This window comes from Triticum dicoccoides, chromosome 6A (genome assembly GCF_002162155.2).
Source record: "Triticum dicoccoides isolate Atlit2015 ecotype Zavitan chromosome 6A, WEW_v2.0, whole genome shotgun sequence".
In the NCBI taxonomy this organism is placed as follows: Eukaryota; Viridiplantae; Streptophyta; class Magnoliopsida; order Poales; family Poaceae; genus Triticum; species Triticum dicoccoides.
In genome coordinates, this window is record NC_041390.1 from 107,977,831 (window position 1) to 107,993,732 (window position 15,902).

Sequence of the window (15,902 nt, forward strand, 5' to 3'; positions counted from 1 at the left end):
ACCATGTCCAATGGTTCGTCTGTTATTGTTTGGAAAGTAATTGCTGTTATTACATGACCCGAAAAAAAACATTTTGTGCCACATCAGTAGATGCACGGACATCACAACAGGCATGCTGACTAGATAAACATATGAACCTAGCTATTATGAAGGAAATTTTGTATTGACAACAGTTTTAGATAGCAGGAGACGCCTAGCCTGCTTTGCCTCTGCTCGCTTATTTCTGGCTTCTTCCATCTCTTCTTTAGCTTGGGTGAAGAGAGCATCTGATTGCTCTTTTCGCTTCTTCAGGAACTCAGCTACATTCTCAAGGGCTGTTGCACGCTTTCTGTCAGCCTTTACTAATGCCACGAGGACACGAACAGCTGACGACTCCACCTGGCTTGTGTGTAATCCAGCATCATCTGGGAATTTGCACCTTGTGTCTAATCCATCATCATTAGGGAACTGGCACCTTGTGTGTAATCCAGCCTCATTTTGGAAACATGATCTCGAGGTTGACCATACTTCCCTCCTCGCAGGAACTGCATCCTGACATGAAGTTACTTCTTTTTTAGATCAATACTCAGAGCAACCTAGATTCATTTAGTAGAAGCCAGATAAACAAAACTTGGAGAAGTGAATTCAAAAGGAAAAAATAAATAAAAACAGACTACAAGGTGAGAACACCCACTTCCTACATCAAGCTAAAAACGAAAGCATTGGGACGATTAAGACTCTTCTTATTACACATCGAAGAACACCACACTTAAGAGAAACAGAAACTACAACATATACACATCGAAGAACACGAGGCTAGCTACACGAAAGTAATTGAAAGGGTGTTACTTACCAAAGCTCGTTTTACAGGTTCGGTGCAGCTCCTCTTTAACTTGCCACGCTCCTTGAAGATGTCCCGAGTATCCCGTGTTTGGTCTTCATTTCTCCTCTGCATGTTCGCACTCGTGGTTTTAAAATCTCAACATGGCAAGAAAAATATACTACTAGTAATACTCGCGCATCTTGTGGGCAACATTAAAGCACTCGTCTGCCATGTTAGAGCATCTCCAACAAGATAAACTACTCATACAAATGCATCTTGATGTGTGCAACACCTGGGAATTTTTCTAGTTCTAAAAACCTTTCCATCATTTGCCACACTACTGGTTGCAGATGAAAAACCTACCCAAGCACAGTGTGATACAGGAGCGATGCAAAATTACAAGCTGATATTTTTTTTGACAATGGAGGCTATAACCAATTACTTTTATGGGAACAATAGCACCTATGAAATTTGAAGGGTAGATATGAACAAAATTGGAACTGCACATGTACTGCTTAGTGATTCAATACACACATTACCAATCAAGGAGGAGAACGATGGTCGCGGCGGCCTCTGTGAGTCATGGTCAGCAACGGGAGTCAGTTCATTGTCCACGACGGTGATACTTCTGCGCTTGGCGTCGGCTTCCGGGAAGCAGATCCGAGACCGTGGAAGACGATGTCGGGGAAGAGGCTCCATGTACGACGACGATGACGGTGGACCGGCTCCAGTGCGGCATACGAGGTCGTCGATGAGGCAGATGCGCTGCGATGGACAAGTGCATCGATGTAAAGGGGAGGAGCATGAAGGCTGCGGTGTTGTGGAGAAGTCTATTTTGCGGTGGGGATAGAAATTGTGGAGTATTCAGGTGTACTACTCTGGGTGCCGGGGTGGGGTTGGCTGGGTAGGGTGAACCTGAAGTTACAAAAACAGCCCCCTACCAAGCGTCATCCATAGGCCTGTTTTGAAGGCTATGATGGTAACTTCCCACTGCTCGAATCAGGGTCGCGGGAGATTTTCCCGCCGACTTCAAAATTTTGTGACACTGGACTCCCCATGTGGTGTGTTGAGTGATTCGGCTAAGCAACTAGCGAGTACTAGTAGTAAACTCTGCATATTAGGTTTGACCGAAGTCAAACTTCCTTAAGTTTGACCAAGTTTATAGAAAAATATAAACATTTACCATAACAAATATGTATGATGTGAAAGTACATTCAATAATGAATCTAATGGTATTTATTTGTTATTGTATATGTTAATATTTTTGTTATAAGCTTTCCGAGAGTTTACAAAACTTGACTTTGACCAATGCTAATACGCAGACTTAAATAAAAATGGAGGGAGTACACATTTGTTTTCTTAGTTTGTAGTGAACTAATCATTTGTTGAAATTATGAAATAAATATATTAGGCTATTGACTTCGAATGTAGTGGTCTATACAATTTAATAGTTACAATCATTGTCGAATCCCAAGATGTATACAAGGTCTATAGTACTTCACAACATGCTCAAACTCACATAATCCCAGTCAAATGAGAATCTAAATGCATTTCATAGTTATTACTTTGTAGGATACAACAAGAACAACCATAACTCTACATCAGCCATTATATAAGCAACATTTTGACATATCCCAATGTGTGAATGAAACGTGCAGATAGAGCTTTTGAAGATGGAGCAAATAGGGCGGGAAAGATTGTATGTATGTGGACGAGAGAGTAGGAGACAAACCTAATGAGACACAGAGAGAGAGACATAGAGAGAGAAAGAGAGAGGAAGAAGTTAGGTCTGTGAGAAAGATGCATACATGTAATATACATGAGATGTGTGTGCATCTGGATTCTGTATATGTGGAAGGAGAAGAGACAACATGTTTGATGAGAGAGCAGGAAAAACATGGACGAGAGGGGAAGGATCTCGTGGGTTGAGGGGTTGACAATTTTGTGCGGGGGAGAGAGGGATCGGTAATTTTGTGCAAGAGAGAGAGAGGGTGGGGGGAGGAGTGAGTCAGCCATCGTCACATCACCCTGCTTCCAAATGACCCCACATTCTCTAGTGCGGTGTGGTCGCCGTCTTCGATCTTCTCATTGCCCTCTTTGAAGATTGAGGTGTTGTGCATGTTGGGGTGCAAAGAAGCACAAGCGAGAGTGGTCGCCGTATAACCTTGGATGGGGATGAATTGTGTGCTCGGGGGAGTGTGTGTGTGTTTTGTGCTGCGTGTGTCTATGTGTGTGTGTGTCAGATATTGAGAGAAAGCAAATCTAAGGAGAGAAATGGGTATTCACGAAGATATTGTGCGGGCCTTGAGGTGGGCAGGGGCCAGGTGAGGGTGTCAAAATGTGCGCATTGATGCATGTGTTGCATGCGACCGTGCGAGGGACGGACGAATTGAGAGAGATGGTTGTTGTGTTACGGATGCTCCTCTCTCTGTCTCTCTCTCTCCCTCTCTCTCTCTCTCTCACACACACACAAGTAAACTAGAAGACCATTCTCTCATGTATACACAACTTATCGGCATCTGTCTATGTCTCACTCATGCACGATCATTTGCACATTCACACCTCTCTATGTCTGTATCACACGCACACCGTCTCCACATTGCCCTTCCTCCACAACACACATATGGACACATACACACATTCTCTCTCAGTCACACACACAAAATCAGTATTAAAAAAGCTAGGGTGCACCTAAAACGTCCAAATCCAAATAAACACGAACTGGAGGTAAATTCAAATATATGGAAATATTGTAGCGTCAAGAACTTTCACAGGAAAAAAAAGTTGAGTAATATTCGAGGATTGTTTTCACACACACAAAAAGGTTCGGTGGATGTCCTTCGAGCGCGACACAATGATGCACCGTTCGATCGACCGCGCGGTCGCGGTTCACGCGCTTGCACAGGATTCCGTATCGTGGCCATGGTACTAAGGCTGGTCACAATGGGCAAGAACATAAGCTAGTAACTAATAAAAGCGCTGCCTAAGTCTAATGTTTACGTGTACTAGTACGATTTTCTTTTAAGTTTAACCAACCTTACATATAAAACTAAAGTAAGCTCCCACACGTGCACTCATCAATATGCCGCTGTCGCCGTTGCGCATGTCGGCGCCCGCCTGCTCCGGCCAACAATTTCTCGCCCATCACCGCCGTGTCGCCGCCATCCCTGTGCCATGAAGCCGAAGGCTCGCCCTCGCACGTCGTCTACAGTCCCTCCTCGTGATGCCACCGCGCTGCCAAGCACGCGAGCAGCTGGTGGAGCCGCGTCTATGCACGCAGCGTATGAAGAGGAGGACGAGCGCGTGCTCCAGCACGCCGGCAAGGAGGAACTAGCGTGTCATTGTCGTCTCCGCCCGCGCGGAGGAGGCGCGCATGGTGGCTGTCGCGGCGGAAGCCGGTCGCGCGTGCGTCGAGCCCGCAAACCGGGTGCGGACGTGGAATCTACCTTCAAGACCTTGAATACCACGTGGATCCTGCAATCTGAAGGAGCAATTTGGGTCAGTCGACTCATGTGAGCCTTTTGATGCAACATGGATGGCTAGAAGGGCTTCTTCCACCTCTTCTGCCGTCTTCTTCCTTCGCTCCGTCGAACTTCTTTCACAAATCGACTGACGCAAATTATTCTACTAGTACGAACGTATTAAGTACAGTAGGAACACGAAGATATGAGCAGTAGTACCAACTGCAAGAAGAACAGTAGTAAGACATAGTACTAGTACTACTGTACGTACTAAAGAGTTCAAATAACGAGAAAGAACATAAACATAGTTCTGCTGGGGCCTCAGCACAACACACCCTTGAAAATAAACTAATAAGCAACTAGTCCGCTTGACACTGTAGTAGAACCAGCATGAGCGACGACACTGCCACCTACTTGGAGTCCGAGTCCACGTCCTCGACTTCGTCCTCGTCCCTCTTCCTCTTCCTCTTCGCTGACGCTTCTTTGCTTGAACCGGACACTGGGCTCTGCTTCTTCTTCCAACCCTTGTAGATATTTAAACAAAGGTAGGCATCCATTGCTGCGTACAGGATGTGATCTTCATCTAATGTCTTCAACTCCCATGCATGATGAAACTTGTGATGAGGTTTCTTCAGTTTAGCGTACGGAGGATCAATCATGGCTGCTGCCAGGGTCAGCATTGAAGGTTGAGAGGAGGACACCAGGCTTGCCTTCTGGAGATCGAAGGGCTGGCCTACAATGAGACCTATCCGACGCAGGACATCACTGTCGTTCTTAAAGCCTACAGTAACGGATTTCACTATTTTGTCCTTGAGGAAGTTCTTAAAATCCTGGCACTCAACGTCGGCATGGCATATGTGGTAGACCAAGCAAACGTTATGTACGCAAACCTGGATCACGGCGGGCTTCTTCCTCTCTTTGTCCTTTAGATCCTTCTCTCGTCCCAGGACTGTGGTGTACTCAACATCTAGCCCAGCGACCCACTCATCCGTTGAACTGTTGAACATGCGTAGGAAGCAAGCAAGCCATGCTTTCACCGTCTCTGATCCACGTGTGTAGATGACAATGAACTGATCACCGGTGATGGCTCTAACCTGGTACTCAGCGACGACCATGGAGATTTGGGAGGCCATGGATTTTGGAGGAGGGTTAGGAGAAGTTGAACTGTTGTACCCCGCAAAAAACTGGGCGCGAACTAATGTGAAAGGACGGGACGACTGGGAGCGAACTATTGTAAAGTAGAAGACGGAGATGAGTAGGGCGTGCGAACGGCGTGGGGTTGCTGGCTTGCCCGGTGGATAAACGGCTGCAAGCTCCCAAAGAGTTCTCGAGAACTATGCGGGACCCACCAGATGTCATGTCTACTAGACCCATATCGTAGGCCTGACGGTATAGCTTCTGCCTGTTCGCATGCCATGCCGACGCGTGGATGTAACTTCACTTAATTCCGTCAAACGTCACGCCTCCCACGACCTTCGCCTCCCTCGCGCGGTCGCGCCCTTTGAGACTTCGACCGGCTATAAATGAGCAATTTTTTGCCTTTTTTTAGACAAGCATTTTTTTTCCTACTCCGCATGCATGATACTCCCTCTGGTCCTTTTTACTCCCGTCAACCGTTTGCAAAGTGTTTGACCAAATTTATACATTTTTTGAACACAACCTTATATTAATTAACCAGCCACACCAGTACACTCATTCGATACAATATTCACCACACAGGGTGGTATGTTATTTACAAGAATACCATCTAATCTATTGTTAAAGCTATACTTAGCGATTAAGTGTGCCACCTTATTGGCCGAACGGCTAATCTTTGACAATTGAAGATTGTTGATCAACTTCCAGATGCTCAACGCTTTCATCTTCAGGTCACGCATAGCAGACCTGTCAACGCTTTGACAGGCATCAATGAAATCCCATGACCAAATTTATACTAAAAATATCAATATCTACAATACTCCCAAAACTCTTAGGCACGGTGCATTAACTTCTACCTCGTTTCTTGTTTCTTGACATATCAACCAATAGGAGATGTGGGTGTGCATGCTTTTAATGACTTGAGACTACCAAACACGACATGTAGTGGTTAGTTCATTGCATGCAATGCTATTAATTAGCAAATAAACATTAAGATCTCTCGTTTTCCCCTCCTCCTTGGTCACAGTGCACAATCTAAGATGACTTGCTCACCTAGACGGAGGGAGTACTGATTATAATGAGTATAAGAACTACGTTTTATAATGAGTGTAAAAATATTGATTTGACATTGTGAATGTTGACACATTGTGGAATAGTTTTTGAAGTCTGCAAAAGTACTCAACTAATGCTGTCGTTCTCCACAAAAAAATGTGTTTACTAATGCATGCATGAACACTAGTTACTCTAACCCCCCTCTCTTTCTTTAATTCTTTGCCACATCAGCATGTTTGCTATTCCCATGTGCATGATACCAGCTAAGATACCACCATTATGGCCAGCCTTAATCATCGCATGCAATAATTTAGTGCACCTTGAAATATGAACATGTGTGGGGCGTGTTTGTTTTTAATGACTTGAGACTATACCTAGCCCGGCATGCAAGATGACTTATTATGCACCATTCCCCATACCTGCAGGAAGCCCGTTCGTCTCCAAATCTTTTCCTCTCCATGTGTGGAAACAATTTGTCTACCAAACTCTCCTTCTCCCTCCGACGGTCCCACCACTCCACCCCGTGTGAAAAAAATCTTCATGCATGACTCTCCTCCCCCCACGCTCGTCTAATCCGTTGTGACCAGCAATATTTCCACCCCTTTGCTCCCCCGTAATTTACTCCAACAAATATGCCCACGTAGCTGTTACTTAACTACAGGTGCATTCGGTCACTGACATTTGGGCCCAACAGGGGTGTGGCCCACATGTCAGTGACGCAACTGAACCGGCAGTTAAGTCAGTGCATCTCAGTCCATATCTTACGTAGGCGTGCCATTGCTTGCTATAAATACTGCGCCTCCCACGACATCGCTATCTCCTCCCCCTCAAGTTCACATTCATCGCTATCTCCTCCCCCTCCCTCTCACGTCTACCACCATGGCATCGCCCCTCCCAAGACCTAGGAGCCCCTCGCTGCACCGCGCGGACGGTCACGCATCGCCGTTCCGTTCCTCGCCGCCACTAGTCGAGGAGGATGCGTCGGTGTTTCGCTCCTCGCCGCAACGCGACACGTCGCCGTTCCATTCCTCGCCACCACTAGTCGAGGAGGACGCGTCGGCATTCCGCTCCTCGCCACAATGCGACGCGTCGCCGTTCCGTTCCTTGCCGCCACTAGTCGAGGAGGACGTGTCGGCGTTCCGCTCCTCGCCGCGACGCGTCGGCGTTCCCAATCTCGCCAGCACACGCGTCGGAGGACACGTCGGCTCCCTGATACGACGAGAACGCTGCGCCGCCCGCCGTGCCCCCCCAGCCTTGAGGAGCTTTGGAAAGAAATGGATGTCGCCTTGTGGGAGGCTTTGCCTCCAGCAGAGCGCGCCAAAATTGGGGTGGAGAAGAAGGCCGAAGAAGAGAAGCGCACCGCGGAACAAGCTGCCTGGGAGGCCTATGTCGCGTCCGAGAGAGTCAAGCAATTGGCTCTTTGGCAGAAGGCTCGTGCGAGGGCCGTGAGAGCGGCGGAGGACGCCCGTGCCGACGTCCTGAGTGCAGTCGGGCCCAAGCGCTTCATCTACGCTTGGCGCTATGTGGACCGGGTGCACGCTTCCAGCGAGGAGGAGTACCTGTTGGCGCCGGATCACCACACCGGTGAGATCACGCTCGCCCGCCGGCAAGCCGCCAACCAACACCTTGCGAGTTGCGAGGCTGAGGAAGAGGCATTGTGTTGGCGCGTTGGGAAACGGGCGCGCACCAGGGCACTCGTGGCGCGCCACAAACGCTCCTGCGAGCGCCTTGCCTTTTAGGACGAGTATAATTTTTGTTTCGTAAGGCGATCTCATTAGTTTTGGGACGCAAATGATAAATCCCGAACGTTCAGGAATTTTTAGCGTCCTTAATTAAGTATGTAAAAGGGAAAGTTTGGAAACCTTGTGTATTCGTACGCATTTTGCGAGTACGTGCATATAGCACAAACTTTACTATATACTATCGCACTACACGTCTCTCTCGATATATGCTAGCAGACTGTGCTACTCCCTCCGTCCAGGTCAATAAGTCATCTTCGATTGTGCACCGTGACCAAGAAGGAGGGAAGACTTATACACCTAGACGGAGGGAGTACTACTATTACTTATGTAGGTGCAAATGCACGTTTTAACATTACGATGCGGTTTTTGTAAAAGTAGAAAAACAGCACTAGTCAAGCTTGTGAAATGATTCAATGCAAAAGAAATGCAAAAATGCTCGTTTGATTGTTTACTTTTAGCTTCCTTCTCTGTGGTTATTTCTCTGTCGTACTTTGTACGGAGTATCTGACTGGTTGGAAAGGCATGCAAATTCCGAAACCTCTTCCTACACCCAGTATCTCGCTGGTTGCCGGCGTTGACGTTGTCGCCCATGTCGAGGATGAGGTTGCCGAGGTCGGGGAAGAAGTCGTCGTTCGCAAAGTCATCGCTGCCAGCAGTCGCGCGAGTGTGCTCCCGAAAAACCTGATCGCCCCTCTCCCGTACAGGATCACGAGAGGCGGGGTTCCGGAGGCCTGCTATCCCTTCTCCCAGTGCACACCAAAAGGAGGGATGGAGAAGACTTGCTTGGAGGCGCAATGATCTAGAACGGTGGTGAGAAACTATATAGTGCGGGCCGGGTAGGTCGTGGGAGTATAGCTCTGTCCTTGGCTTGGCTCAATCCCGCAACCCGCGGCACGTCATGACGAGGCGTGGCGTGGCGAGGCGAGCGAGTAGGAGGAGCGCGCATGTAGGTCTCCTCTTCTCATGCTCATACAAGTGGTAGAAGAGCTGACCTTATAAAGGCCTACTAGCAAAATTCCAACATCGACCAGGCCATCCATGAAACGGGAGTGGCTGTAGGGGACGTTGCGCCAGTTGAATATATGAGCAAGTTACTACGAGATTTAATCCGAATAAGCACAAAATAAATCATGATGTCTATAACAGAGATGAAACTAATCATGTGGACTAGCATAGTAGTAGGATACAGAATAGAAACATGAATTCTACCACGATTTCAAACAGGAAGGACAAAAACACATATGGTGCAACGGGAGCAGCACCATTGGCGTTGAGGTTGTCGCCCATGTCCAAACACCACGTAGACACGGTCTTTGAGTACGGTTCGTAGTCGTTCCATGCTCGGGCATTGAAGTTTGTAACTATTTTAGATTAGAATATACTACTCCTCCGGTGCTAGTAGTAGAGCAGAGTCCTACTCTACTACTCTACTTAAGCAAGTTAGGGCATAGCATTGTAGGGAGTACCAGTATTGTGATCACTCAAGCAAGTTGTCTAGCATCGACATGACCCTATGCTGTTGGTATGTGTCTCGTAAGTCAAGCGGCGTGCTGTAGTCATCATCACGTGTCCACTTCTTGCAGCACATATTCGCTTCTCCATCTTTGTCCGCACATAATCTCGTCCAATCTTCCATCCCCGCTAAGGCGCCTCCCCCCTTGTCCGAAACCCAAGCACTAACAATGGCAGAAGCCGAGCAGTGTCCGCCGAAAGAGTGGCTAGAATTCGCTCCCCATAGAGGTAATCAAGCTCATTGTTTCGCGTGTGGACAATCTCAGTACCATGCCGCTCGCCGCGTGCTCGTCGGGGCTGTACCGTTTACTCAAAGCCCTCAGGCCCGAGCTTTTTAAGCCAGCTCCTTGCTTGCTGATGGCGCCTGATCTTCAGAAACGGCGTGTCATACAGCATAACGATCGTAGGGTGGCGAGCATCAACCCCCTTGACTGCGATCCGATCCCCGTCAGCCTCAACTACATTAACGGTATGTACTCGGTCGGCATGAACACGTCTTGGATGGTTCTCGTCGACGGTCGCGGCAGCTGGATGCTCGTGGAGGTCTACACCCCACGATTGATCCCCCTTCCTTCGATTAACACTGCACTGCTTTGGCACCGCGGCCCAGAATACTCAGAATCTTACAGTAGCCAACATGATACCAAGTTTGATTTGCTCAAGGTTGTAATCTGCCAAGTGCCCACAAGATCTGCGAATTATAAAGACTTCAGGCTAATTGCGTTCTTCAACCATGGTCTCACCTATCTGACAGGTCACTGCGGTAAGTGGATAAATCGGCACATCCATCGCAGGATCATACATCCTTCATGGTTCTCTGATGCCATTGAACACAAGGGCTTCATTTACATTGTCGACTCCTTCTATGGTTGGACGTATTGCTGGCCTACTCCAGTCATCGCTACAAACGGCTGTTAGAACAGTATGTTACTTTCCTATGATATCATGATGGCTTGCTTATATTACTGTCAACATTTGCTAAAAAATATTCATGCTCATAACATGCTGTTCTTAAGATTGACTAAACCAAGAGCCCTTTTTTATTTGACTCCAACTTGATATGATGTTGTAGGCCGTCTGGTGTCCCTACCCTTCCTAATCCCAGAACTTTTCAAAGAAAAGCGGCATGGCAGTTGTAGGTGGTTCCTGGCTCGATCAGACAACAGTGAAAGATTGATGATCATTCGCACGTACCGGACGTGTTGTTTCGCGGAATACGATCATAGTCACTGCAAGGTCTTTGAGCAGGATCCCAGCTTCTCTGGGCCTTCAGGAATTTTTGACTGGAGGCTAGTAAGTAGCCTTGGTACACGCTCTCTTTTTGTCGGACTAAATTATCCGATTAACCAGGAGATAACCGACGGCAAGGATCATGATGGCAACGCGGTTTCGTTCATCAGGAAAAACTGTGTGTACATAGCGTACCATGCGTCTCTGCATGCACCATACCCTGATATGTGCCGCCACGGTCTGCAGCCTAAAGTAGGAGAGAGGGTCGCAAGTATCAGACTTCGACCTGCTGGCTGGAGTTTCCCCCGTCAGGCACCCATCTGGTTCAAGCCGTCAGCCAATCTCCACAATTGATAAATAGTAACGTCTAACTGAGCCAGTTAGTTAGATGCGTACACTTGGTGTAGTAGGATCTTTATTTAGTTTGATGCATACACTTGTTCTTTTTTGGTAGCCCTTTTGTAATGATGGCTGATGTTTGGTTTGGAAGAGAGAGTTGCGTCTTCACTCTTCTGGCCTGCTTACTGCTTCTGTTGCACCCCCAGCGCTGGTTGGTGCTGCTGCTGTTTTCAATGTACAATCAGTAGTATATTTCGTCTGTTGGTTGAATAAATGTGTTGTTAGAACAACAAACCCAATGTTTTGGAAGTCGTTGCATGGTTCGATCCTTTAGTGCCCCGTACCGTACGTAGCGCACACTATTTATCGTACGGAACACATTTTTTTGAAACTCGGAACACATTTTCCACTTGTTGATAACATGCAGCCCACTGATGAAGGCCCAATAGAGAAGCCCATAATTAACTGGAAGGGAGGCTCTCACATGAATCCGGCCCAGGTACATGCTCATGGTCCCCTAAATATAAGTAAGTAAATAAATAAATAAATAAAGCTAAATGCTCATGCACCAGTTCTTTGGGAAAATAGGTAGCACAGTATTTCTTTTTGAAGAATACCCAAGCTAGGCCTATTTGTTTTCTCCGAATTACTGGGCTGCAAATCTTTCAAGACGAGGAGGGATGCATTCCGGCCTGGCTTAAGAGTATGGTCAATGTCTATTAAAAGTAATATCAAAAGGGGTTGAAAATTCCAAAAAAATTATAGTAAATGGGATATAAGTTTCTTTTTTTTCTTTTTGTTCTTCACTGATATCTTATACATATTTCATTGGATTTAACATGACATAGTAATAATTTATTTTTAAATTTGTTTTAGTATGGCTATTAATTTTTGGATTAAGAATATTTCGTTCCCCAGCAAAAATTTGCGAATTTTCAAAATTTCCCACATATTTAGTTAATTTTTTGACCCTGGTACAGACCAGAAAATGGCCAGCAATTCTAAAAATGGAAAACGGGCTGCAATACCCATATGAATTAGAAAATGAGTAGAGATTATAAAAATAATAGCAAATGGGTTGTACATGCCATAGATTTCGAGGCTGACTTGTTTACGCAAGGCTTTGTCAGTGAACACACGATTCTAGCAGCAGTTAGTGTTGGATGTCCATCCAACGGCCGACGTGCTTCTTCAATATCTGATCTTCCTGCTCCATCTGCCTACAATAGCGCCGGCGGGACTGCCTGCTCCCTCCTCTTGTGGCCCGCTGTGATGCCGCGCGGGCTTCCCTGGCCCACCCTACTCCCTCCGCTGGCCTGGTCGCATGCAATCAACTGCTTCCTTATTACGTGAAGAAAATGATTCCTCCAACTGACATCTGGGGCACACCGGTTGGGAGGCTAACCTGTGGGCCTACTAAGTTGACGCGTAGGGCTTGTCAACTTAGTCAACAAACGATTCTAGCAGCAGTAACCGTTGGATTTGAATCGAATGGTCCTGCTACTTCTTCAATCGCTGCTCTTCTTGCACCAGCCGCCCAAACCAGCGCCGGGGAGACCGCCTGCTCCTGCCTCCAGTGGCCGGCTGTGCTGCCGATGAGGCCTCATCACCCCCTACTGCTCCCACTGCTAGCCAGGCCCTACGGCAACGACAGCCTCACACCGCAGCCGAACTAGTGAACCCTCATACTCCTCTCCGCGTGGGCATCCACTGTCGCGTCTTCCCTGGCTCCGCATCGTCCCCTTCATAGGCCTCGCCGTCGTCCACCGCCTTGGTGCTCTCGGCGCGGCGTGGTCAACGTGGTCAACGACATTCCATTGGAAGAGTACTATATGTGGAGAGGCTGACAGCTGGGTCCACGGCCACAGCCCGGTTTTTTTGTGATTTGCCAAGTAAGTCGCTTTGTCAGGCCTGTTGGGCTGCAATTCTTTCAAGACGAGGAGAGCCTTCATTCGTCTGGCCGAGAAAATGGCCCATCAGTAATGAAAAATGGGCTGTACATTTTTAAAACACATCAAACCGGCAATTAGTTTCAAATATCTTTTTTTCATTTCAAGATTTGAAATTACATTAATTTTTATGCGTGGAGAATTTGTTGGATTTTATATTGATAAACATTTATTTTTAAAATCAGTTTGAATGTGAGTCAAAATTTCAGGATTAAAAACAGTTCGGACCGCACCGAAATATGCAAAATTTCGTATAATTTTTTAACCGTGGCCACAATATGGGCTGTAATGCTAACAAAAAGAATATGGGCTCCAAAAAACCTTAATAATTAGCAAATGGGCTGTAAATTATAAGAAATAATGGCAGATGGGTTGTATGTTTTTTTCCACAGATTTGAGGCTTTCCTAAAGAAAGGTTGGCGCACAAGCAGTGACTATTGGATGGCCATCCAACGGCCGTCGTGCTTCTTCAATCTCTGCTCTTCCTGCTCCAGCCGCTCAAACAGGCCCCGGCGGGACTGCCTGCTCCATCCTCCCCGCGGCCGGCTCTGCTACCGCGCAGGCCTCACCGCCCCACCGTACTCCCATTGATGGCCTAGCCATCCCTCTACTCACCCACACATGTTGTTATTCTCCGGCGATGGCAGACGAACCAGTAAACCCTCATATAGTCATACTCCCCTTCGCGTGGGAAACAACTATCGAGTCTTCCCTGCCTCCGTGTCGTTCCCTTCCTAGGCCTCGCCATCGTGCACCGCCCTGGTGCTCTCGGCGTGGCCTGGTCAACATGGTCAACAACCGACATGCATCTGAAGTGGACTTTACGTGGAGAGGCCGACCGCTGGGTCCACGGCCGCATGCAAGGAAATGCCTCCTTATTACGCGCAAAATAATGATTCCTCCACCTGACATCAGGGACCCACCAAAAGGGCCTCTGTATTTCGCGAAAAAAACGTTACCGCCACTGACAGCTCGGACCCACCAGCTATATCTTCGCACGCAAGGATGTGCCTCCTTATTACGAATAAAAAAATGAATACTCCCCCTGTTAGCTGGGACCCAGTATAGTGGCAGGCTGACTTGTGGGCCTACTAAGTTGACGGGGACGGAGGGCTTTGTCAACTTAGTCAATATGCACGATTCTAGCTCCACTGACCGTACGATGTCCATCCAACGGCCGCAGTGCTTCTTCAACCTCTAGTCTTCTTGCTCCAGCTGCCCAAACTAGCGTTGGTCGTGCCTCGTGCTCCTGCCTCCCGTGGCCGGCTGCGATGCGGCGGAGGCCTCACCACCCCCTCCTACTCCCACCGCTGGCCAGCCCATCCCTCTACTCACCCACACCCTTGTTATTCTGCGGCGACGGCAGCCTCACGCCGTAGCGAACCAGTGAACCATCATACTCCTCTATGTGTGGGCATCCACTGCCGCGTCTTCCCCGGCCCCGCGTCGTCCCCTTCCTAGGCATCGCCGTCATCCACCGCCCTGGTGCTCTCGGCGTGGCGTGGTCAACATGGTCAAGGAACAACTTCCATCGGACGTGGACTGTACCTGGAGAGGCTGACAGCTGGGTCCACGGCCGCAGCAAGGAAGTGCCTCCATATTACATGCAAAATAATTATTCCTCCACCTAACAGCGGGACCCACCGGACGGGCCACCGTATTTCGCCCCCTGACTACTGGGACCCACCAGCTACATCTTCGCACACAAGGAAGTGCTACACAGTCGGGACCCACCTGGTCGAAGCATACGTAGCATTGTCATTCTGGTTGCGAATGTGTACGTACATATATAGTGGTCGATGTAGAGGCATGCACGTGTCGTAGTAGGGGCGGCCAGGGTACAAGAAAGAAAATACGGCCATGTATGTGTACATACGGGCAGGGTCTCGAACGCCTACTCGCACATACGTACGGCCAGGGCTCGTGTACATGGCTGGGTGGGAACGGAGAAACATCGTCGTCGTCGTGTTCATGGGGAGGCAACGGAATGCTTGTGTTCATGGGGAGGCAACGGAATGCGTCGTGTTCATGGGGAGGCAACGGAATGCGTCGTGTTCATCGGGAGGGCTTGGACAGGACAGGCGATGGAAACAAGGTATGGCGTACCGCAGAACGGAGGAAACGGCCTTGTGTTCGACCGGTCACGTTTGAAACGGGATCCTGTTCATCGGGAGGGGTGTGGCGTACCGCAAAACAGAGGAAACGGACCTCCTACGGTCGAAATGGGGGTCCTGTTGATCGGGAGGGGTGTGGCGTACCGCAAAATGGAGGAAACGGACTTGTGTTGGAGCGCTACGGTCGAAACGGGGGTCCTGTTCATCGGGAGGGGTGTGGCGTACCGCAAAACGGGACTCCACGGGATACTGTTCATCTCCACCGTCGACCCCCTCCGGCCTCCACGAGCTACTGTTCATCCACCGTCGACCTCCTCCAGCCTCCACCTGCGACTGTTCATCCACGGGCTCCTGTTCATCCAACCTCCACCGCGCGCTACTCCACCGGCTATTGTTCAACCAGCCCTCTCCACGGGCTCCTGTTCAACTACCCCTCCACGGGCTACTGTTCATCCTGCCCTCCATGGTGTGGTCATGTTCATCCAGCCCTCCACGGGGTCCTGTTCATCCAGCCCCAACCGGCTCGATCGATCGGGGTCCTGTTCATCCAAAGGCAACACCAT